The sequence below is a fragment of the Lycorma delicatula genome, chromosome 3 (assembly GCF_047948215.1).
Source record: "Lycorma delicatula isolate Av1 chromosome 3, ASM4794821v1, whole genome shotgun sequence".
NCBI classification, from domain to species: domain Eukaryota; kingdom Metazoa; phylum Arthropoda; class Insecta; order Hemiptera; family Fulgoridae; genus Lycorma; species Lycorma delicatula.
The window spans coordinates 74,790,309-74,816,510 of record NC_134457.1 but is presented as its reverse complement, the minus strand read 5'-3'; the positions used below and the strand labels follow the sequence as shown (position 1 = coordinate 74,816,510).

The following is a 26,202-nucleotide window of genomic DNA, read 5'->3' as shown; positions in this document are numbered from 1 at the left end:
AAGGAGTGTTTCGGGCTTTTTATAAGTCTGGGTATTCATCCCGTATCATTCCTAGGGAATCTGTTACCTTTTACCCGATGATGATGGGAGCTTTAGATTACTAATCGATTATTTCAAAAATGTATTTCCTTTAATAACTAAGGAGCCGTTCACGAACATGCTCACACTTTCTAAAGAAACATTCTCATTTGTATCCGGAATCATACGGAGTTTAAAAGTTTAAATTGTTTTGATAGCGTTCGAAGTTTTTGTGGTACAAAAAATACCACACTTGTACTCGTTCCTGATGAAATCGATATAATGTATTATTATTCTACCAATCCAAATAAAATATTTCATTTATTACCTAATTATATTTAAAACTGTAATGTTTTGATATTCAAAAACTTGTTAAAACAATGGTATGTTGGTAGTATGCTATCTATATCTACCCACCGGGTTGGTCTAGTGGAACTCGTCATACAAATCAGGTGATTTCGAAGTCGAAGGTTCTAACGTCCAAATCCTAGTAAAGCCCCAGTTACTTTTACACGGATTTCAGTACTAGATCGTTGATATCGGCGTTCTTTGGTGGTTGGATTTCAATTAACCACACATCTCAGGTATGATCGACCTAAGGCTGTAAAAGACTAAACTTCATTTACATTCGTTCTCTGAAGTAACACCTTACTGTGTGGTTCCGGAGGCTAAACGGAAAAGGAGAGTATGCTATATCTAACCTAAATTGAACAGACAACCCACCGGGTTGGTCTAGTGATGAACGCGTCTTCCCAAATCGCTGATTTGGAAGTCGAGAGTTCCAGCGTTAAAGTCCTAGTATATGCAGTTATTTTTATACGGATTTGAATATTAGATCGTGGATACCGGTGTTCTTTGGTGGTTGGGTTTCAATTAACCACACATCTCAGGAATGGTCGAACTGAGACTGTACAAGACTACAGTTCATTTACAGTCATACTTATTATCCTCATTCATCCTCTGAAGTAATACCTGAACTGTAATTCCCGGAGGCTAAACAGGAAAAGAAAAAAATTGGACATTGGATGGTAAATAGCTGGGCTTAATATGACAAGGTTGTCACGAATTCACTGTACCTTGTTCCCAGTTTGTATAATGTTACTATGTTTAGATTCATTTTTTCCATATTATATTACATATATACGAGCACTAATTTTAATTTAAATTTTCAAAATTTTGAGGTAAATTCACGTTTGGTTACTGTTAAATAGATTTTTAACAGTGATTTGTTATTTTTATTGTGTTTATTCTACAGATGGTAGAGTAAAGTAGCCTCCTTGGCGCGAGTGGTAGCGTCTCGGTCTTTCATCCGGAGGTCCCGGGTTCGAATCCTGGTCAGGCGTAGCATTTTCACACGCTACATTTTTCATTCATCTCATCCTCTGAAGTAATAGCTACCGGTGGTCCCGAAGGTTAAGTATTGAGTTATACTCATCTTACTTTTGTACTTTTTGTTATTCCTTTTCATCAAAGTTATTTATTAGATCTTTTTAATTTGGTTTATATTAAATATAAAGAAGAGAGGCTGTGTACTGTCGTACTGAAATAAATTTTTACATAAAAAACACTAAAAATTGTTTACATACAAATTAGAATGTACAACTAGATCAAAGTAAAACGTGCATATGAATGAATATATACATACTCGTACTATATACTGGTATACTTACGTATTAATTTTACAACAAACTGTTTAAAGTCCTTCCCCTACCTATCGTCAGTATTAATTAAATTTTACTCTGGAAATTTATTTTAATTCAGGACTTGCTCCATTTGTCTTAGAACATATCGTTCTTTTTATCGTAGTCTAAAAATATTATTGTGTTTTTAAAATATCATGTCGAATGCTTATTGCATGTTGTACAGTTTTTTTTTCGTATTTTACTGCAGAATATCAAACATTATTATTACGGTATGGTACATTCAGTTTGTTGTTACGACCTTATTTTCCCTTTTAGCAGCTATTTCAAGCAAATTGTTAATATAACTATTGTTGTAGTATTAGCTTTAATATCAAAATGATCTTTATAGTAGGTATATATAAATCTATCACGCAACGCTCACTGTATGAACTACACAAAATAATAAAAGACATGCTAATAATGACGCATGACATACGTCATATTTGATTTAATGTCGGTGGAAAGGGGTGATAAGAATAGTACTAGTAAGTCCAATGAATTAAATTTTTATTATTTTTTTTCATGATTAAATTTATCGTTTGCGGATGAATCGAAGGGCTGTGAGTTCTTCTTACTTTCTAAGGAAATATAAGGAAAAGCAGTTTAGGGGATTAGAAAGATTGTTATAAGAATTGAATTCTTCGAGTTCCGCGTATAATTTTTAATATACGACTTATTTTTGACGCAGCAATATCTTTGAATGAAAAAAATCTGAATTCTATTTCACTCATTTATTACTTAAAGATTACTTGTTTTAATTACATAATAATATAATTTTTTGATGACATTAATGAGAAACGGATGTCATAAAACATTCAAGATGAAACTCTTCATGTGTTAAAAAGAAACAGAAATTTTCATTTTATAACACTTGTTTGTGTTTTTTTTTTACGAGATATTCTTAGTAATTAAATGATCAAAGTCTATATTAATGAAAATTAACAGAATTATTATTACATTGAAAGGTTATCATAATTGCAATTAAGTTTTATTACAGTTGTTGTGTATGGCTGCTGGATTTTGACTTAAAATTATAAGTTTTGCTTTTTAAACGGATTTGAATAAACGCTTATGAACTTCTATATGCAATTATTAGCATTTTTTAGGATATCAAAGCGGATAAAACCAACTGCCAATCTCTGGTAAGGAAATAAATAAAGAAAACTGTGTTCATGAGATGTCTATTTTAATTAAAACACTAAAGTAGCATTTTAATACTTTTTCAAAATAATTATATATTGTAGTATACCGTCACGTAAAATACATATTTGATCTACATACAATACTAAAGCTTTTCAACAAAGCTTGCCTAAAAAATTCAGATGTGTTCTGACCAAAAATTGTGAATCAGTGGTTAGTCCTTTTTTTCTATGAAGGACACATTACCATAGAATCATTATTGCATTACTTATGTAAAATTTATGCTAGAGAATTAATGTACTAAGTTTTAACCGACAAGCAGTAGGCAGCCATTTTTATGAGAAGGTAGAATGGTAATTATGAAAGGAAAAATAAGAAAAAACGTGATACCTGGTTGTTTTTTTTTTGTACGAGTAGTAATAATTTCAGTAAAAAATTTAAACCTTGTCAAAACAAAAATTTTTTAAGATTTTGTAAATAAAATTGTGCCACAAATTAACCCACTAAAACATATATATTAAAAAAAAAAACAAAGAAACAAACAGCTTTTTCTATATGTGAAAATAAAATTAAAATATTCCATAACAATGAGTTTTTTTTGCCTAAAAAAGATCTCATGTTCTTCTAAAAAGGGAAATGAAAGAGTTTTTATTCTAATAAAAAACTCCTTTTGATTTATGGTTCCCCAAATTTACAAATCCTCCCCTCCCGGAACGGTTTTTAATTTTTTCCTACCCCAGATCGTTATTTATCTTACCTTTAATATAATTACATGTAGGTATCTGTCATTACCAATAATTTACGTATTTTGCCACGGCCATGTTATTATGTAAATTAAAATTTTGTGGGATCTATCGACACATCGATGTTTTTAAGAACATTTTTATGTCTGTATACTGTTCGAGAATTCGTTTGAGTTCCCAGAATTTTTTCAACATGACTACCACTGTTTACAAACAATTATTAATGTATTCAGGGTTCCATTCAAATGCTGCCTGGTTATTTCATTTTACACGATGTCAGTGTCATAAACGATACGTTAAACCACATCCTTGCGGTTAGAAATCATTGTCGGTCTCGTCTTCGACGCCCATTTGCACTTCCATATGACAAGATGAATATTATTATTATTTATTATTTGTAGTATCATTTTTGTCATGCTTCTTGACGCATAACATTATTAAACACATCCGTCAGATTAATCATACACCAAGTAATCAAAGTTTGGGGCACGTTCTAGAAGTTCATTGTTTATTACTATCTTTGGTCGCTCAGTATATTTCTCGTAAAAGCCATAAATTTTGATTTTAGTTATTTATGTTTTCAGATTATGTCCTTCACCTATCTTATTAATTTTGTGCTGTTGATTGTCTTTCGTATCGATGGTAAAATCAGATCTTCAGTAATAGTGTGTTCCGTCTATGTAAATTTTCGTCAAGATATTTATTGAAAACCAGTGAGAAAGGAACACAGCCTTTTCCTACTTCACGATTAATATCGATTCCATCCGTAAGATTGCTACTTATCGCTAAGTTGATGCTAATATTAAAAAATATTTTAATATCAACACAAGCGTTTGACTGTACAACGTCGTTTTAGTATCGACCGTAGTCGAATGCCTTCATATAATCAATAAAAGGCAAATGAGATTTATTCATAGAATTTTTTTTATTTGCCTTAAATAGAATATTTTAATAATAAATAGAATCACTATGGAGACTACTTTCCTCTTCGAAGTTCATCTAAAACAACTGTTTTCTGTATTTTTCGTGATCTATATGTTATAACTTTACGCATATATCTTATTACTGGATGGTTATAAAAGTACCTTCATAATTATCATAATCGTGGTTTTTCCTATAAAAAAAGTAATTGATTCTAAATTGCAAACACCAGCCAAAAATTTATAGTATACGTGTTTTTATTAGTTTGAACTTTTTAATGTGACATAATTACTACATCCACAACTTTGGTTATTTGTTTTATATATTCCAATTTTTGCCTTATTTTATAGTATCTACTTTTAATCATATCTCAACAAGTTTTTTTACATTTTGTGTTCTAACATACGGCCTAGTAAATTACTTCGTCTCTTAATAAGATTCTGTCACAAATTTTTTCCCTATTCGTCACTAGACGAATATTTAGTTTTAATATTATAGCATCATGTAATTTGTAACTTCCTTCTGTATCACTCCGTATCTCAAAGGGGAAAACCCATAGTAATGGGGAAAACACAAAGGAAAAGAATATACGTATCTTTTGTATTTTCCTCATTATCATGTTTCGCTATCATAAAATCCTGACATATTTTTTACAAAAATCTTTCAAATTTTTAGATTCATATTTTAATTCTACCACATATTTTTTTTTTTTGCTTTTTTTTCCTTAATTGTGCTAGTCTGCTTTCGATCCCTGCGTTAATTCGGTAATTCTTTATAATTTTACTTCCTAAATAACATAATTCTCTATCAGGTCTGTTATGATTATTTTATTATCTAGTTCTATATTATCCTCCTTTCTATCAGATTTCATTTATTTTGTTTTAGTCTGATTTATTCCCATTTTACCATTGTCATCAGCAAATCTCAGTGTATTCGTCCAATTTTCTTAGTTCCTCAACTCTCAAATTTTGCCTTATATTGTATTAGTTAATTTAGAAATCATTATTTTTATGATACTGATATTTTTATTCTTTTATAATTTTATTAAATACTTTTCTATAATTTAAAAATTCCAGGTAAATACGGATGAACCCATCGGGTTGGTCTAGTGATGAACTCGTCATCGCAAATCAGTTGATTTCGAAGTCTAAGGTTCAAATCCTAGTACAGGCAGTTATACGAATTTGAATACTAGATCGTGGATACCGGTGTTCTTTGGTGGTTGGGTTTTAATTAACCACACATTTCAGGAATAATCGACCTGCGTGTATGTACACTTCATTTACATTCATACATATCATCCTCTGAAGTAATACCTTACGGTGGATCCGGAGGGTAAACAGAAAAGAAAGAAGATAAATACGGGCAAGAGAAAAGTATAAAAGTTTTTGAAAAGTGTATTAAAAGGAAAGTATTGAAAATTATAAAGATTTTAGTGTACAAAACAATGCTTAAAGACGAATTAGTAATGTATGTAGTAGTCTTGTAGAAAGAACACACGGAGCTAATAAATTTGGTTGTAAAAGTAAATGTGGAGGTTTAAATGAGTAAAAAAAATCGTTGGTTTTTACGGATATTTTAATATACGATATACGTTTATAAGAGAAATTACCGGAATTAAAAAATAATTAACTAAATCAGTCACGAATTATATTGTTAAAAAAAATCATTTTTATTATTAATAAGTTGTAATAGTTCAATTATAAAACATTTTTATTATCGTGAGTAAACAATTTATGAAAACCTTTTTACATTATTTTGTTTTCTATTATTATTATTAAAGATGTAGTGTTATGATTTGTTTAAATTTTTAATTATATTTATAACGTTTTGAAGTGCGTATACTGTAATTTTGGCGCGTTGTAAATTATGTTGGTGCATGCGTATTTGGAACAGGCGATGTCAGTTTTTTAATTTGTTCAGGTGTCTTGTTGCTGTTTGGCACAAAGCAGTAAACTGCTATAAACAGAACTAAACAATTTTTTTTAATAAACCGATAGCCCTGACACATATAGTGATTCAGTCTATTGTGTATACCGCATAAAGGGAGATGAAACTTCTTACTACTTTTAGCAGATTTCTAAAGAATTAGGAAATCGTTACTGCGCCTGGTTAAGTTTATAGGCAAATGTATTTATATATAAAATTTATGCGTAAACCCCAGTTATATTGTATAAATTATTTTTAAAAACTGTAGTCATCAGGAATCAGGATGAATAAGTAGTAGTTATATAGTTAAAAAATTATATTCCCCTGGGAATCCCGGGTAGTGAACGTGCGAATTACGCTGGTAAAGACGTATGTAGCCGACCGTCTTTCATCACTCGTGTTAATGCTGACGATTCTATTAATTCTGTTAAACACACTCTTCAAGGAATGCGGTTAGATGACTGGGCTGCTACAGTAAATAACAAACTCGGACACATCAAGGCTACTGTGTTTCAATGGAATTCTTCCTGCAGAAATGACCGTAGAGAAGATGTGCACCTTACTCATGGAGCCCACCAGGTCGGTCTAGTGGTGAACGCGTCTTTGCAAATCAGCTGATTTCGAAGTCGAGAGTTCCATTGTTCAAATCCTAGTAAAGACAGCTACTTTTATACGGATTTGAATACTAGTTCGTGTTTACCGGTGTTCTTTGGTGGTCGGGTTTCAATTAAGCACATATCTCAGAAATGGTCGACCTGAGATTGTACAAGAATACACTTCATTTACACATACCATCCTCATTTATTCTCTGAAGTTTTCCTGACGGTGATTCCCGGAGGCTAAACAGGAAAAAACTTTACTCATGGACATCTAATGAATGAGGCCGATGCACCCGTTTGTGTTCGCTGCGTCTGTCGACTAACGATACACCAACACCTCGTGGAATTGTGTTCTCCGGCATTGCTCGTAAATTTAAACTAGGAGCTAACTTCCAACATATTCTAGGAAACAATACGATGATGCTATCGAATATCTTGTATCTTACGGTCGTGCATCTGTATTCGATTATTTAATAATTATTGTAATTTGTTTTTTTTTTTTGTAATATTGTATTATGTTTGTTACGGGGGATGATAATGCGAAAGCATTTTCGTTCTCCAAAAAGAAAAAAAAGAAAAACTCCTGCGTAGTTCTGCGCAAGAAGACTGATTTTCGTTTCCCACTATTTCGCAGTAGACAAACAAGATTTTTAGAGTGCAAGGAACTACATAAGTTCGATTAATCAGTAAACCATTCGCACAAGCATCAATTTTCAATTCACTCATCGCTGTGACTTGCTACATAAGCGCATTTGAAAAACGCACCTCTACAGTCAACATAACCTCAAATTTTCACACCACAACTTCTGATACATTATTAGAGTATATTTAAATTTCAATGAATTTGATTTAGTAGTTTAGAAGATTTTCAAGCCAAAAGATTTTATTCATAGGCCTGTAAATATATAAGGAAACCCCATTTTAAGTGAATGGTATTGGTTTTACGTTTTCTTTCTCTTCATATTTATCACCTTCTGTTAATTTTGTTACTCTTCCCGTGTTGTTAACATTTTCTTCCTCTTCATTTATAATGTTCATTTATTATTCATCTTTTTGTCGTTTTTTTTTTTTTTTTTTTTTTAGATATATTTCTTCATGTTATCTTTCTTTTTCCTGTATGATTGTTTCTTTTTCGTTTTTGGTTATTCACCATATAATCCAATAATAAAAACTGAGTATTTTACACCGTAAGGTCGAAATTAACATTTGTAACCAGTATACAAGAGTTCACTTAACGAAATAGTTTAATTATTATTAACTTTTATTTATACGACACACCAGAAATCTGAAACTTTTGCTAATCAGCAACTCATGAACATACGAATAATACTGATCTAGTAGTACGAGTAAAAACGGGAATTTTACTCTAAGCTTTCATGTACGATTGTTGAATTAATAATTGTATAAATATTTGATGTTAATAAAAACTAATATTTCAGCAGTTGTGTAACTGTCCAATTTATTAAAGAACTGGTGGACAGTTACTCGCTTTCAAATGAAATATGTTTAAGTAAAGTGCAGAAAAAAATGTGTATATGTAATTTAATAGTAGTACAAGGAAGTCATGTGGTGTCCACATTAGATATTTTTCGAATTGGACATCTCTGGATCGTTTAAACAAATCTTTTTTCTTTTGAGGTTTTAGTCTTCTGTAGTATCCCAAACAATCATTTTTTTTTATCACAGAGAAAACCCTGGTTCTGTTAATTTCGCCATTGTTTCCTTTTCCATCTTTAAAATCTTAAAAGCCAATTTAAAATCTTTTAACCTCATATATTTTTTCCCTAGAAAATTTCTTTGTCAAAAATATTTCTTCTCTTATTCCGATCTCTTGATGGTCTTTTCCTATCTCTACCAGCCAAATGTTTTTACTTTTGAGATTATCAAAGAAGTGTAACAATCCTCTTCATTTATTCTTTTTATATCACCGTAAAACATTATTTTCTGTTTTTTGAGTCGTATATATTTTCAAATTTTCTGTAAATTTCCTTGTTTGATATTAAAATATTTTTATGTTCTTACACTTAAAGCCACTAATTTTTTCTTAGAATTGATTTTTATTTTCTGTCGGGCAAACTAACAATAAAAATTCCATTATTTAGTTTTTTGAATCTTTTTTCTTGATTCGACAGGAAAGATTATTAAATGAAACTTATTTTTAATATTAATACAATCAGTGATGATTACATAATAAATATAATTATTTGGATTAGAAAAATATAAAAAAAAAATGGAATGAAAACGTGATTAAAAATTGTTGATTGTTCTGTGTTACAAATGATAAATCAATCAATTAATTATTAATTAGTAGTTTGATTTTATCCGCTGCTTTCAATGATATTCATTATTTTCTGAATTATATACAACATTTTTTTATTGATTCTGTTTTTATTTTTCTAAGATGGTTTTTATGTTTTTTTTCATACAAAAAATGAAATTGGAATGATTGCCTTGTCCACTTCATTTCGTAGTGTTATTCTAGATATAACATTTTACTGAAATAAATTCTGTCGTTGGAAGCTAATTAATGAACGAGCTGAAAAGTTATTTATAATTATTCATCTGACGAATCTAATCCTGGCTGTTTTAATATTTTTTTTAGGTCTTGTTTTGTCATGGATAGTTAACTATAATACAATTCTTTTTAATTAAACATAATTAAGCTTTAATTCTTTTGAGAATAAACTTTGTCTATAGAACGTTTATTTTTAACTTAAAAACAAATCAATTTCAAATTAAATGATATGAAAAATTGGTCAGTATAATTTAATTAATTTTAAAACTGTAATTGATGCTCTTATTTAATTCATAATGTTATTTTCATCGAATTTTTTGAATTTCAGTATAAATATTAAAAATTGAAAACTACAAAATTATCTCTGATGATAAATATTACTTTTATTTTTAAAAACTTAAATTTTTAACATTTAAATTCATTATGTTTTTGAAAATGATATGGAATGTTTTTATGTATAATATTAGTAATAGTAGTATTTTTATGCTTATTAAAATAAAATAATTTTTTTTTGTTGAATATTTGTACGATTGCTGTTGTATATTTTATGTACTGTATTAAATAAAGCATGAAGAATGATAACATGGAAAACCTTGAAATTATTATTTGGTTATTGATAAAAGAGCAATGGCTTTTTAAAATTAGCATTAGCTTGTTGAAATATTACTATTTTTATTTATTTAAAAGTAAACTTTTCTCTCATTCTCTCTCTGTCTCTAGCTCACCCTCTCTTTAATGTATATTTTATTTATTTACGCATTGATTTTTAATAAATGTTATGAAATGTTTATTTTAACATTCCCTGTATAAATATTGATTAATATGTTCACCAATATTTTATTGTATCTCTTTTATTATTACTGGTTTTCGCTAGTATTATTTTATTCTGGAACACCCATTATTGAAAAATACAATAAAAAATAACTTAGACTTGAAAGGAAATATAATTTCTTTTCTTTTTAATATAATTCTAGTAAAATTATCCAAAATAATTAATAAAATAATAATAATCAGCCTCTTTTCTTCAATCTTTGGTCTTCGTAAGTACCAATCATTTAGAAGAATTACAAGCATTCCATTACTGTCTCCTCGTGAAATTTTTAAGAATTAATCATTGATAAATATGAAGTGGTATGAGGTATACCGATTATCTAAAGAGCTAATTGGTATTCAGAATTAAGGAAAAAATATGTAATATAAAGTATACAAAAAAGAATATCCGGGTTTTAAAACTGTTTAAAATTTCTTAACTTTGACTTACAGTAATGAATGATAAACAAAATGAAAGAGTGGCAGTTACAGTTTTCCCCTAAACGTGTTCAATGCGAGCACTATTTCTCAAGAGGCATACATCGAACCAATAAGAGGGTTCGTTCCGTTCTTCAACCAGCATATCTCGAGTAAAGGAAGCCGACAACTTCATCTTATACCTTAAATAGGAAAGATCACCGGTAGCCAATGCGCGTAAACGTATCCTTTATAAAACCCCGAAGGAAAAAATTATCCCGAAGGGGATCAGATCGGGTGACTTTGAAGACCACTGCAAACAAGCTGTCATCGGGTCCGTGCCGACCGATGCAGTGTTCTGGGAAAACGTCATTCAACCGGTTCTGTTGGTGAGGCGTATCATCCTGTTATCAAATAAAATTCTCTGGTCCATCTTGAAGTCAAGGAAAAAGCTGTGTATCCATATCCAAATAAGAAACTCCTGCTACGCTTGTTTCAGCGAAAAAACACGGCCTGTAAATTTACCGTTGGGATATCGTACAAAAAAATTAAATTTTGGGGTGTCCTTTTCGGATTGTAAGAGTTCATGCGGATTTTCTGACCCCCAGATACGGTCATTATGCGTGTTAACTTTTCCGCTAAGATGAAATGTTAAATCATCAGTTAATACAATACGATCAAGAAATTCATCTTCGTGCTGCAACGTTTCGCTGGCGAAGTCAGTACGCATAGCGTAGTCGGTAGGCTTCAAAGTCTATTACAGCTGCAAATGGCACGGACGCATATGTAACAGTCTCCTTAAAACATTTCACACTGTCATCACCGGCATCGCTAGTTCGCAGTTGATCTTCCTAATAAATTTTTTAGACTCCAGGAGTTTTTAGGACTCCATGAACGTTCAACACTTTCTTCAGACACCCTCGGTCGTTCTTTACTCTACTCTATACACAGACATTCGGTCGTTTCAAACCTATTACGCTATCGATAAATATTATTGTCGCTCGAGGAATCAAAATTAAACTTTCTGTAGAACGCGCGGTGAACTGTAACTATAGACTCACATTTAGCAAACTGCATATCACAGAAGACTATGTATTCAGGAGTCGCGATCTTTACGAGTGGCGCTGTCAAGCGGAAAGGTATAAAAATCAATGTATGGCCATGTGCCAGCTAAAACCTTTGTATTTATTTATTTTTTCTTCCTGTTTAGCCTCCGGGACTCACTGTCAGGTATTACTTCAGAGGATGAATGAGGATGATATGTATAAGGGTTATTTTTTTTCAAGGCCCGATCGATTGCGAAATAAAAACCCGCGCAAAAATCGGATGAATCTTTGCGCATATGTGTTGCGCAGAGTCTCTAGTATGGCCTTCAATCACTCCGCGTCACTTCGTTTAGTTCTGAACACGCAGCTAGCACGTAAAAATGTCTACAACAGTAGCATCTCCCGCCAAGTGTGAAGTGCGTGCGGTAATTCGATTTCTTCAGGCTGAGGGGTGTAATGCAGCTGAAATTCATCGACGAATAAGTAATGTGTACGGTGAAACTTCAATGAGTGACAGCAAAGTGCGAACTGTGGTGCAGGAACTTTAAAGCAGGACGTACAGATGTTCATGATGCAGGCGGTCAGGGAAGGAAGCGAGTGTCAACCGGTGATCTCGTTGAGCGAGTGGATGAAGGCAATTCGAGAAAATCGTCGGTTCACAAAATCTGTATTGAGTGATTCGTTTCGTGAAATTTCAATGTCAGCTCTCTACACCATTGTGAGTGAGAGACTTCAGTACCGCAAACTGTGTGCGAGATGGGTTCCCAAGATGCTGTCCAACCATCACAAAACAATGAGAATGGACGCCTCCCTAACGTTTCTCCAGCGCTACCACAATGAAGGAGAAGATTTTTTGAACAAAATTGTCACAGGGGACGAGACATGGGTCCATTTCGAAACTGAAGAAACAAAAGAACAATCCAAACAGTGGATGCATTCTCATTCTTCCAGTAAACCAAAGAAGTTCAAGCGAACCTTCTCCAACAGAAAGTGTATGGCTACTGTGTTCTGGGACCGGAATGAAGTTCTCTTGGTGAAATTCATGGAACGTAGCACGATCATCACTGTAGCCTCATACTGCGTGACTCTTCAGAATAAGGGGAGAGGAATGTTGTCATCAGGCATTGTCTTTCTCCATGACAATGCTCGGCCGCACACTGCAGCTGTAACAAAGAAGCTCCTGCAGCGTTTTCGTTGGGAAGTGTTTGATCACCCACCATACAGTCCGGACTTGGCTCCATCCGATTTTCACCTCTTTGCTCACATGAAACGCTGGCTAGGAGGACAACATTTTGGCACAGACATCGAGCTGCAGACCAGCGTAGAAACACGGCTATGAAACACGTTCTATGACGAGGGTATTGGAAAGTTGGTACCACGCTACGACAAATGTCTAAATCGGAGTGGCGAGTATGTAGAGTTTCTCTACATAAACGCGTAACTATGTAAGTACTTGTTACAAATAAAACATTTTTTATTTTCACTGTGGTTTAATTTCGTGACCGATCGGACCTTGAATCTTTGAGTGTAAATGAAGTGTAGTATTGTACAGTATCAGGTCGACCATTTCTGAGATGTGTGATTAATTGAAACGCAACCACCAAAGAACGCCGTTATCCACGATCTAGTATTCAAAAACGTATAAAAGTAACTGCGTTTAATTGGATTTGAACGTTAGTACTCTAGACTTGCTGATTTGCGAAGACGCGTTCACCCTAGATCAACCCGGTGGGTGCCGAACTAAAACTGTCCTTTTCGATTTTTGATTCTAGCCTTAAATGAGGACTGTACACCATCCTAGAAGTATTATAACAGATTAAAAACCCAATATTTTTTGTGCATCTGGTGTATGTGTAAAAGCTTCCCAGTTAGATAGTTGTATATCTTATAGTATACATTATGTAAGGGAACGTAATATGTATAAGGGAATACGTGCTAAACGGGCTTAATTTTACACTTCGGGGTTTTTGTAGATTTTGACGTTTCATCATCCCGCTCTAACCAAAAATAACACTTTCGGGTTGAAAAATTCCTAAGTACATAAATATTTAAATTTTATTGCCAAAATAATTTAATAATATTGCGATGACTGCTTTTTTCCTTGTTATCTCCAGATTGGATGGACTGTTTTGGATAAAATTTAGCGCGATTATTTCTGAATATCGGGCGATGATGACATTCAATTCTGGTCACAATTGGTCAAAGAGACACAAAGATAGAAAGACATGGATTACGTAGCTCAAAATTTTATTGAAAGGGTATACAAATTTTTCACGTAGTTTAATACCCGTTTTGTAGCTAAGATATTTTCAGTTGATATTACCCATTAGGGAAAAATCTCTTTTTTTGTCGTTTCTTGACAAAAATCATTTATTTTCTTGTATTAATCCATTATATTTTTGTAATTACGCAATTGTTTCGGCAATTTCATTTAGCGGGGGAGCCAATAAGCTCGTTTCTTTTGCTTTTATCTGCAAGTATAGTTTTTATTGATATTTTCAGACTGGATTAACTGATTTGTACGAAACTTTGTACTATCACTTCTGAATATGGGTTATTTATCCCATTTAATTTAGGTTGCAACCGGTCAAAGGAATAAGGACCAGAATCTCAAAATTTTACTGGAATCATTTTTTTTATATAATTTTTTTATTTTTAGAGAATAATCTGTTCCACTTTTTTCCTTCTAAATCGTATTAGTCTGTTGATGGTTAAGACTTCGTTAGTAAGAGTTACATAACTTTCCTCTATTTACCGAAAAATATATGCAACACTATGTCGGTTTATTTTTATACAAATTTTGACATTCTTTTTTGTCAGTTAGTGAATATTATTGCAGTCGAGAAATTTTCTGAAACTCGTTTTGTATTTTAGGTGATAAAGTATAATATTTCACCGTGTAAATATTATTTACCACCTTCTATATTTTTTTGCTATTATATCTTAACCCTAAAAACCAAAACTAAATCTTTTTCTGGAATTTTCCAAATTATTTATGGAAAATTATAGATTTTCATAAATTTAAACTAAGAATAAAAATGTTAAGTAATCAATATTCATAATTTAAAAACGTTGACCAGCCATCGGTGTTCGTTTTAAATGTACTGATCTTTATATGATGTTTTTAGTGAACGGTCACAACTTTGCTGAACTATAAATTTTTTTTTCTCATTCAAACTGGATCCTTTTAGTAATCTTGCATATTATAAAAGCTGAAAGCTTTGTTGTATCTGTGATTATAGGTTCGTTAAAACTTACGTAACTAAATAATTTGTATCGATTTTTTTAAACCGAAAAGAAATAAAGTAATGTATTAGTAGGTTTTTGTTTTGTTTTAAAAGCGAAACAGAAGTAGTTATATGAATTATTAAATTAAATACTGTGTTACCAATATAGCGATGTCCTTGTACGTTATTATGATAAATAAGTTGAATTAGTTATACAGTATTACATGTTGCTCGTTTGAAACAATTGACGTATACAGGTCAAGAATATACTTATTCTGTATTGTAGAAGTATATCTGTCGTAAAAAAAAAATGAGTATGCTTTGAACAAATAAATGTAGGTGGTGTACGTGTAGTTCGATTATTTAAAAATCTTCTAGAAGTTTCTTTATATCTGACTCTTTTTATTAAGATATCAAGTACATGTATAAATTGAAAACCACGTTTCAGTTCCTGCTATAGTTTCTTGTAATACCTATTCAACTTTTGTTCTGTTTCATCTACTCTTACTCATTAAAAATAGGCGTGCAATTTGCGGGTCTTTAATGGAAGTAAAATGTGAAATTTTTTTTTTATTCTGAATAAGTTTTTGAACTTGTTTATGAATAAAAAAAGTTAATAAAATAAGTTAATTTAGTTAATTAACTTACATTTAATTGCCCGAGTTCTCCTACTGAGCAGACACAGTGTAGAAGGTTTAGGGTTAAGAAAGCGAGACCATCGGGGAACGCATTACCTCCTACGTGTCGCAGAACCTGGATCTACGTCCTTGCTGTTGTTTTTTTCCTAAGAAAACTACTGTCGTGATTTTAAATGTGCAGCAATCGTAATTCGGTCTCCTTTTAGATCATAAATCTTTTCAAATAATTTCGAGAGTGGTTTCCATTAGCCTCGTAATTTCTTGAAGGAGCTCCCTTTTAGTTCATTGTTAACGCCATTTCGGTTCTGGGACTGATTATAGTTCAGAGGTGCGCTCTATGGAAAACTGAGCTGCGGCCATGTCTACTATTCGGTTACTTATCGGTTCATAGATTTGTTTGCCTTTCTGTCAGGATTGTACATTTCGGTCGATATGGAGGAAATAGAACATTCTTCTTCTTTTTATGCAGTTTCTTGGCATATCATCTGGCTTCCTTTTCTCTAGGTATTTCTTTCCGACCTTATGTTTTCTTTTGAGTGTTCTTTGTTATTTTTAGAATCTGTGAACTGTAAGGAAAGGATCATGTGAAAATTGCAGGTCTCCCTTTGAACATTACATCCAACATCTTTTCTTCTGGAATCTTCAGTTCTTTAAACAGGATGGATTTTGTATGGAACGACCTTAAATACATGACAGTCGTCGTTTTGAGTATTTCATATATAAGGGTACAGAATAGGGGTAATGTAATCTATATATATATATATAAAAATTTTAAGTTCGTTTGTGTACGCTTCAAAAATTCAAAATGTTCTGCACCGATTGAGCTCAAATTTTAGCACGATATATAACCCGCATCAAAGATTGTTTTCATCTATTTTTAATAAATCTATCTATCTATTTTTAATTTGTACATTTTTAATTTGGAAATGTAAACAAAGGAAAACCAATCAGACCAATGCAAGATGGCCGCTGTCAAACACAAGGACCAATCACAAAGAGCCTGTATGGCCGTTGCCAATGCAAACAAAATCACAACTGATTAGGTAAAAAATTTCTTTGAATTATATTTAACAGCTAAAACATTTGTATTTTATTAAAAAAAAAAACAAAAAAACACCAAAACAAAAAGAAAAGCCACCAAGAAGGATGGCTTACAGTAAATACATTAAAACACCCAACTTTCTTATAGCCCAGATAGACTTAAGACTATGAAAACAAAAAAAGTCGAAATAACCAAATACATAGAAAATAATATCCCTACATATTGACCAAAAAATCCTTAGGTTAAATATTCACTTTTGTCTGAATTTACAGAAGGCATTTACAACGAAGTATTGATAAATATTGAAGACAAGTGCTTAGCTAATGCAAATAAAGTTCTTAGTCAATTGGGAATGCCAGCACCCACCCGAGCTGCGATTGCTTCATTTGATGTGGATTTACGCCGTGAACAGAGTTACAACATTGGTGATCTTCAGTCATATGTCAAATCAAACATTCCCAAATTAACGCGTGAACAGAAAGGCATTTATGATCGCATAATGCAAATGATAAATGACGGAGTTGGGGGGACCTTATTCTTGGATGCGCCAGGAGGAACTGGGAAAACATTCCTCGTTAGATTGATTCTAGCAACGGTTCGATCAAAAAATGACATAGCCCTAGCTCTTGCTTCGTATGGAATAGCTGCGACATTGTTACCAGGTGGAAGAACTGCGCATTCAGCTCTGAAGTTGCCATTAAACATGCAAATCATCGAGACTACCACGTGCAATATTTCCAAAGCATCCTGTATGGGAAAAGTATTACAAAAATGTAAACTCATTGTTTGGGATGAATGCACGATGGCACATAAAAAGTCGCTTAAAGCTCTTGATCGATCGTTACGAGATTTGCGTGGAAACGTTCAACCATTCGGGAATGCTTTGATATTGCTCGCAGGAGATTTTAGACAAACATTGCCTGTAATTTCTGGATCGACACCAGCAGACGAAATAAATGCTTGCCTCAAATATTCAACACTGTGGCGACACGTACGTACATTGCAGTTGACTACGAATATGCGTGTCCAGTTGCTGAATGATCCATCAGCCGAGGTATTCTCACGACAGTTACTGGACATTGGAAACGGACAGCTGCCAGTCGATGAGACGTCTAGACTAATATCATTTCCTGATAATTTTTGTAATTTAGCAATATCGAAAGAAGAACTGATCGAAAAAGTATTTCCTGATATTCAAATTAATCATAGAAATCACGATTGGCTCAGTGAACGAGCTATCCTTGCCGCAAAGAATAAAGATGTCTATCAACTTAATAATGTTATTCAATCCAGCATTCGAAGTGAGGAAATTACATATAAGTCGATAGACACCGTTGGGGAAGCAGATGAAGTATTTAATTATCCAACGGAATTTTTAAACTCATTTGATCTGCCAGGGATGCCACCACACATATTAAAATTGAAAATAGGTGAGCCAATTATCCTGTTGCGGAATATTAATCAGCCAAAAATCTGCAACGGCTCGCGACTTGCAGTTAAGAAATTGATGAATAACGTAGTGGAAGCAACGATTTTAACGGGGCCTTTCAAAGGTGAAGATGTCCTCATTCCTCGAATACCCATGATCCCGACCGGTACACCATTTCAATTTAAAACATTGCAATTCCCAATTCGATTGGGATTTGCAATCACAATCAATAAAGCTCAAGGTCATTCTTTAGAATTGTGTGGTTTAGATTTAGATGCGGATTGCTTCTCACATGGACAACTGTATGTGCGTGTTCCCGAGTCGACAAACCAGATAGCCTTTATATCTACGCAGAGAGTGGAAAAACAAAAAAAAATATTGTATATCCACAAGTATTGCAAAATTAAACTTCTATGAAACGTATGCTTTGTTTTGTTTCTCATTTCTCATCCATGCAACCACAATGTGCCACAGCGAAGCGTAGCGGGTACAGCTAGTTTAATATAAATTTAAATTGAGGTTCACGTTATTAGGCATTTTAAGTCTGGAACGGTAAAGTTAAACTTTAAAGGCGTTGCAACTATAGATATTTTTATCGACTTCTCATACTGCACAATCGGTCAGTGAGCACTGCTTCGACGCGATCGCGGCCGGTTCTGGGTCCTGAAAACCCCCTAAAAATTCAAACAGACGTACACAAAGTAATAATATTTGTCTTAATTAATTGTTGTAAGAATGGTTAAAATCGATTATGAAAGCGTTCTCAAAGGTCTCTCAAGGTTGTGCGACCTTATCTCCGGTTCCAACATAAGGTAGATCGAAAACACCTTTTTATGATCTTTATGTTGTTACACATCTTAGGGTTATGTAGAACCAGTCAGAGTTACTTTGTCCGAGAGAGTTGAGTTGTACATTTCTGTTATGTTGTTCTAATATTAAAAGATAAAACCTGAAAAATGAAAACATTTCACATTAGAAGCGTTTTGTCAGATTATAATTTCAATTACATTTGTAGACAAAGTTCATAAAATATATTAGGGTAATACTTGTTTTCATAAGGATTTCATTCAGAGAATCCAAAATGAGAAAATTAAAAAAAATATTAATATAAATATATAGGTAAAATAAATAAATCTTCATTATGAGATGGGCCTTTTGGGAAATTAAAAAAATTAATAAAGTAGAATTAAGATTTCAGAATTCATAAAAGTATATTTTGAATCAATGTAAATATTTCTCAGCTAATTCATTATATGCAGTAGCACAGTTATTGTCTTCATACTTTTCTTTTTTAAATAATCACTTGACATTTTTTCAAAACGGGAAAAGGGAATTAATTTTTATCTTCTGTTATAAAACATACAAGTTTTTTTTTAGTTAATATTAACTATATTATTTAAAAAAAAAAAAAAATGCTGACAAATTTTTCCGTAAATATTTTTACACTAGCGAAAATTAAATTTTTCAATGTTATAGACTTAAAAAATCATCGGGTAATTACGATTTTTCGTATTTTATTATTTATTCAGTTTGTCTTTATCACAAAACAAATAATTCAAAACAGTTATTAAGCGTTTTAGTTTAATCAATAAAATTTAATATACTTGTACAAATGCAGACTCAGATTTGTGCTGATACCTTTTGTTTTAAATAATCATATAACATAATTAAAATATTACAGTATTTTTTAGGTCTATTAGCAATAAATTAATTTTTTAAATACCCTTTTAAAATTGACATTTTACTTCAGTGATAAAAATTCTCCACCTAGATGTATCTCCACCTAGATTCACCTCATTTAGAAAAAAGATGTGTAAATAATATGTCAAAACATTAAAAAGTTAGTAAAATGTGTAATTTCTTTTTATTTGTGGATCTTTTTACCCGAATTTTTCTAATACGGTACAAAAAACCTTCCATCCTGATGACGGTTAATTTAGAGAGATATTTGTAAAGAGAATTTGAGAGAATTCCATTCTTTATGGGACATTTATTTATATTACTTTCTGATAAGAGTTGGAAAATTTCCTACCCTAATACGCCTCATCCACAAAAGAATAATAATAAAGAAATCTATAGTTTGAAATTTCGCCATAAACTTATGTTTATGGCGAATGTATATATATATATCTCTCTCTCTCTCTCTCTCTCTCTCTCTCTGTGTGTGTGTGTGTGTGTGTGTGTGTGTGTGTGTGTGTGTGTGTGTGTGTGTGTGTGTGTGTGTGTGTGTGTGTGTGTGTGTGTGTGTGTGTGTGTGTGTGTGTGTGTGTGTGTGTGTGTGTGTGTGTGTGTGTGTGTGTGTGTGTGTGTGTGTGTGTGTGTGTGTGTGTGTGTGTGTGTGTGTGTGTGTGTAGGTGTTTATGAATATATTTTCAGTTTTGTTTTTTCAGTATTTTGTCGTATTTTTATGATAGGTTAAAAAAAACACGTGTAAGCAAAATTTTAAGTTTTAGATTAAACTCTCTCCGAAAGTTAACCCTTTCAATAACTCCACAACATAATGTTAATTATGTTCTTTTTACTAATATATCGCTATTGATAAGCTAAAATACCGTATTTCTTTGTGATAATATCCATTCCATTACACACTGATACAGTGTTCTTCCGCTGTATTATCGTCTCATGATGATTGTTTTCTTTATTTATATATTATTAGAAGTTACCTGCTGATTTTCCGTACTGGTTTGACTGCTATTGTTGATTTTAGTTTAAAAAAAACTTGTCTGAAGGTCATGTGAAACGATTTTTTATGGTTGTCTGGCAAATAGCTATGTCATTTACTCGATTCTGTATTTCATAACAATTTTACATGCAACATTAGATGTACTTATTTTGATTTATTTTTTCCAAACTACGGCAGGAGCTCGCTGCGCAAAAACACAAATTGTTAATTTAGTTCCTATTTTAATAAAATATTTACGTAAATTTTTCATAATTTTATTTGCATCCCCCTCCCTCTTAAAACGATTTGCAATCGAAATACAACCTATTCTCTTCAAGAAATCGGAAAAATTCATTCTTTGTTGCGTAGATGTGACCTCGTTTCAAATTTTAAAAATGTTTTCTTCCATAGTCGATTGAAATTTTACCTGTTTTATTTTTTATTGAAGTATTTTTGCTAGAATCCATCCTTACTAAGTAAGTCACAAAACAAAAGTTTTTTTAAAAGTGAGGGCATGTCAAAGCAATTATTAAATATTTAAAAAAAAGCTCTTTCTTACAAAATATACAGCAAATAGATGTTATTTGTCACAGACTTATATTAATTATAGATGTAGTATCGATATCGATTATAGATGCAGTTTCGATGTAATGTAATCGGGAAGTAGGTTCATATTTTTAATTGTATCGTTATTTCTGATCAATGTGCTTAATATATTTTTGTGTTGCGAATTTATTTTTATAAAAACTACAGTTAAAGCAAACTGGTATTGGTATTCTTTATGGGGGATACAGCTAATTTTGAGGATGAATTTTATTAAATAAACAAATAATCGCCGGGTCTAGCCGCACAGGAGGCTTGTTTGCAGCCTCCTTTCACTAATCACGTTGTTTCGAACGATCTTGATGACAGCCAGTCATCACGATCGTGATGACTGGCAGAGTGAATGGAATGCTACCATCAATAATAAACTTCGTCCAATTAAGGACATTGTTTCACCCTGGACCTCTTTATGTAGGAATAATCGTCGTGAGGAGGTTATTATTTGCTGTTAGCGAATAGGGAACACTAGGTTCACTCATGAATATCTGATGACTCAGACTGATGCACCCGTTTGTGTTCGCTGCGACTACCAAATTATAGTACACCACATATTTTTGGAGTGTGTCTGTTATGCGGCATTGCGTCGGAAATTTAAATTTGGGTCTAACATCAGAAATATCTTAGAAAGAATGGGACGATGTTATCGAATCTTTTTACATTTTCTTAGGGTTGTCCGTTTATATTCTAATATTTGAGTTTTCTGTAGTATTGTTTCAGCTATTTATGTCATTTGGCGCTTGACAGATGGTAAATTTATTGTTTTAATTTTAATTATTAATATAATATTTAATTGTGGTTTTATTTCACTTTTAGCTTACGTCACAGGTTTTTTTCCATATATGCTGTGTTTTTATATTACTGGGTTTTAGTTTTTAATTTAATTTTTAATATAAATAATATGTCCGGGCGCTGATGACACGTCGTTGTATGCCTGTGAAAAGAAATTAAATAAAAATGACGGATAAAGATTTAACAAGGTTAAAGTTGGGAAGATCGCAGCTTAGGAACCATTTTACAACTGAAATTGGCCACACAAATAGGGGCATTGAAGTCCTTGAATATTACTTTGGAAAAATATGCGTGCATAATATTTCCGTAATTAAAGTCTGCTCTTTTAGAGAGTACATTAAAGGATGAGAAAGAGTTAAAATATCATTAGAAGGTAATGAGACGAATGATAATATATTTCTAAAACAGTTATTGATTTTTTACGACAGAAGTAGAAAGCTAAAAACGCATGAAGCTAGCCCGGGATACGTTTGTAACTAAAGTTAATGAAGAGCTAAGTGATGTTAAAGGAAATAAGGAAAAGAGAATTTTTAGTAAAGAGAAAATTGCTACTGCGGCAAGGTTAGTTAACATGAAGAAAAATAATAAAAAGCCTATATTTTCTGTGAAGTTTCACATCATAGTACTGATTATTTTAAGGTCCGAGATAAAAATTTAGAGGAATTGCAAACTATAGTAAAAGACAAGGATGGTTGTTTTCCTGTTTTAAGAAAGGACATAGTCATCATATTTGTTGTCAATTTTAAGTTTTTAGCCATTATATATAAAAGGAAACATGTAATTGCATGTTCAAACAGGAAAGGTCAATAAAGCTTACAAAAATGATTTAAGTTTTTTTAATACAAATTTTAGTACGGTAATAATGCAAATACTCAAAGTTATAGAAATTAGGAATGTAATTGATACTGCATTAGTCTTGATAGATACGAGTTCGCAACTTTCGTACATTAGTAAAAGATTAATAAGCAAAATATTAACCTGTATGTCAAGAACAGATAGTACATACTCAACCTGGAGGAATCCAAACGGAACCAAAAGGACATCTTTGTTATAAGATTATAATCGGTAGTTCATGAAATTTTGTTATGCAATTATTTTTATTGTTATTATTTTTGTTATGCAATTTTGTATAATCGTTAGATTCTCAGATGTTATTTGCCAAACAGTATCTAAATACTCAGAAGGAATTTCATCACAGGAATTTAAGAAAATGGTTACCAAGTTGATTGATGAAAGTGAAGGGCCTATAGACGTTCGTATAGGGGCTGACATTGCTGGGAAGATTGTAGGAGAAAAAAGAATTCTTAAAAATGGTTTGATCGCTTTGTAAACCGCATTAGAATGGACGGTTATGGGAAAAGTCGTCCATAACTCATTGTTATAATTCGATAAATTTTTGTGGAGCGATTTTTATTTTTATAATATATGTATATAAAGTTGAATCTCGTTAATTATACCCTCAGTATCACATAGTTGACTTAGTTTTAATCTGTTTTCGTTGAAAAAATTATGATTAACGAGGTTATTAGAATAACATATTAACATCGATCATTTTTTTTTTAAATTAAAAATTTGTTAGTAGTTATATCATCGGTAGATAAAAAGGGGTCAGTTAAAAATAAATATAAAAGATCCCTCTTTACAACAAATGGCTTGGTTAAGCATGTTGTGCAAAAAATAAATAAATAATGAATAAAAATCCTGCTCTCAGAACGGACTAAAAAATATAGGTATACTTATTTGTAAAAGGAATTTTGAAAGATGATGTACATAAATAATTAATTAAGGAAATTGCCTTTTTGGGTGGAGAGTTTTAAATATTTAAACGTGTTAATTTTTTTTCTGCACGGACGTTCACATCTAATTTGTGTTATATACTATTTTATATTTTTAGTTTTCAATTTTTTTTTATATATAAATAAATTTAAGTTACATTTTGTTTTAATGTTTCAGAACATTAAAAATATGAAAACAATTAACGATTTAAAACGGATTAACCCACCACAAATGCTTACAGAGAAGCATATACGTGGGAATATGTAAATGGAAATGAAATGAAATAAATATGTATATTATTTTTTTAATTGTTAAATAGATCTGCTACTGATGATGAATTTTAAAAATGGAAAATTAAATTTTTTTACTGTTTTTAATATTTGTAGTTAAGAAGGGGGTACTTATTTTGCTATGTTTTCTATCTGGTTTGGGATAAATTCATCCTGGCATTGTAGTTAAAATCACTCGCAGCATTCCTAAGTCTTGAAAAAACAAACGGTTGAGATTGAAATAATGGGCTAATTTATATAAACCAGTCTATTAAAAGCTTTATTTAATTCATCGCACTTATACAAAATGTTCATTTATTTGTATTTTATTAATTAGTAATGTTGGCACAATTTACTGTATTTTTCTCCTCACTGTCGCATATCTATCGTGCAAAAAAAAATGTATGTACTATACTTTTTTTATTTTATTAAATTTTTTATGCATTAATTGACCGTGAACTTGATAAACACATAAATTGATAGTGGCATTGTTATTGAGAACTTTATTTATCATATTGTTTGTCAAGTTTGGTAAACGGTAATAATTTTTCGAATATCATAAATCTTAGCGTTATGTCTACTATTTAATCGTTAGTCAAGTCAGGTATGTTAACATGTGACTTCCTTTCTACTTGACTCTCTATCTTTATAAAGAATTTCTACACCGATATGGGACCGTTAACAAATTATGATTTTAATCTTTCTCATTTTATACCACTCCCTTTTCCATTTTTGTCATGTTTCATACCACTCGATAAAGTCACTGTACCTATTTTGTGAATTTCCCGGATGTCAGGATGATTCGGTAATTTTACGTTTACCGTTTTTATAATGTAATGCAAATAGAAATACTATTGTCTGTAAAAAGTCCTCTTTTCGGATATTTTTCATAATATTGAGCTCCCTGAATCAAAATTAAAACGTATTAGCAAATTCTGTGGCTCTATTTGCTTCTATATCTCGGAAAAGTTTAGCATTTGGTTGATTCTATGAATTTTTTTAAATAACCAAATGAGGAGAGCGGGGGGAAAAATTAGAGAAATTTTATTAAGACATATAGTGTTCACAAAGTTTAGAAAAAAGCATTGCTCTTACGGACAACAATGAATTGTCATAATGTTCAATCACACATGCCTTAACGTAGAGATATCGTGGCTGGAATCATTTCTCAGTAATGTACGTTAGAATATTGGTTGCTGTCGCTGCTACTTAACTAGCACCTATGTGTGCACTAACGCATTATTTTACCTGACGACATTAATCTCATATTTTATTTTTCATACTCATTTGTTTTCGACATGGTCACCAATTCAATCAGAAAATGGCGAGGGAGTATTGTGAAAGTGAAAAAGAGAATTAGTTAACTTTGGCAATAGCGAGCCAAAGATATTCCATTGTCATATACTGGTAGACGGTGTTGTTTACTAAGCAAACGATACAGTTATTTTAATATAATATACTGAGAATATTTAGGAATGTTTTAAAATTCATCAGATTAATATTTTATCAGTTTTACCAGGAAGTTTGTAATCGCGAAAAATTTCGGTTTTTAGATTTCGATGGAAATATCCATTTTGACCACTCCTGAATCCATTTTGACTAGTTTCGGCGTGACGTATGTGCATATGTATCTCGCATAACTCAAAAACGATTTGTCGTAGAATGTTGAAATTTTGGATTTAGGACTGTTGTAACATCTAGTTTTGCACCTCCCCTTTTGATTGCAATCGACTGGACCAAACGTGTCCAAAAAAGCCCAAAATCCAATAATTTTGGATTTTTATTAACTGCAGTAGTAAACCCTCTTGAGAGCTTTTCAACGATATATATATCATAAGTGGTACTTATTTTCATTGGTTCCAGAGTTATAGCCAAATAAAATTTTAATTAATGATATATTTGGATCCTATAGGGGAAGGCACTCGGTTCGAATCAGACTTCATCTTT

The 26,202-nt window shown here is 31.8% G+C and overlaps 1 protein-coding gene across 1 annotated transcript in view; it reads left to right on the top strand.

Moving 5' to 3' along the window:
• Positions 1–26,202, top strand: part of Dip-C (dipeptidase C) — a 602,611-nt gene that overhangs the window by 292,145 nt on the left and 284,264 nt on the right. The gene's annotated exons all lie outside the window — the stretch shown is intronic.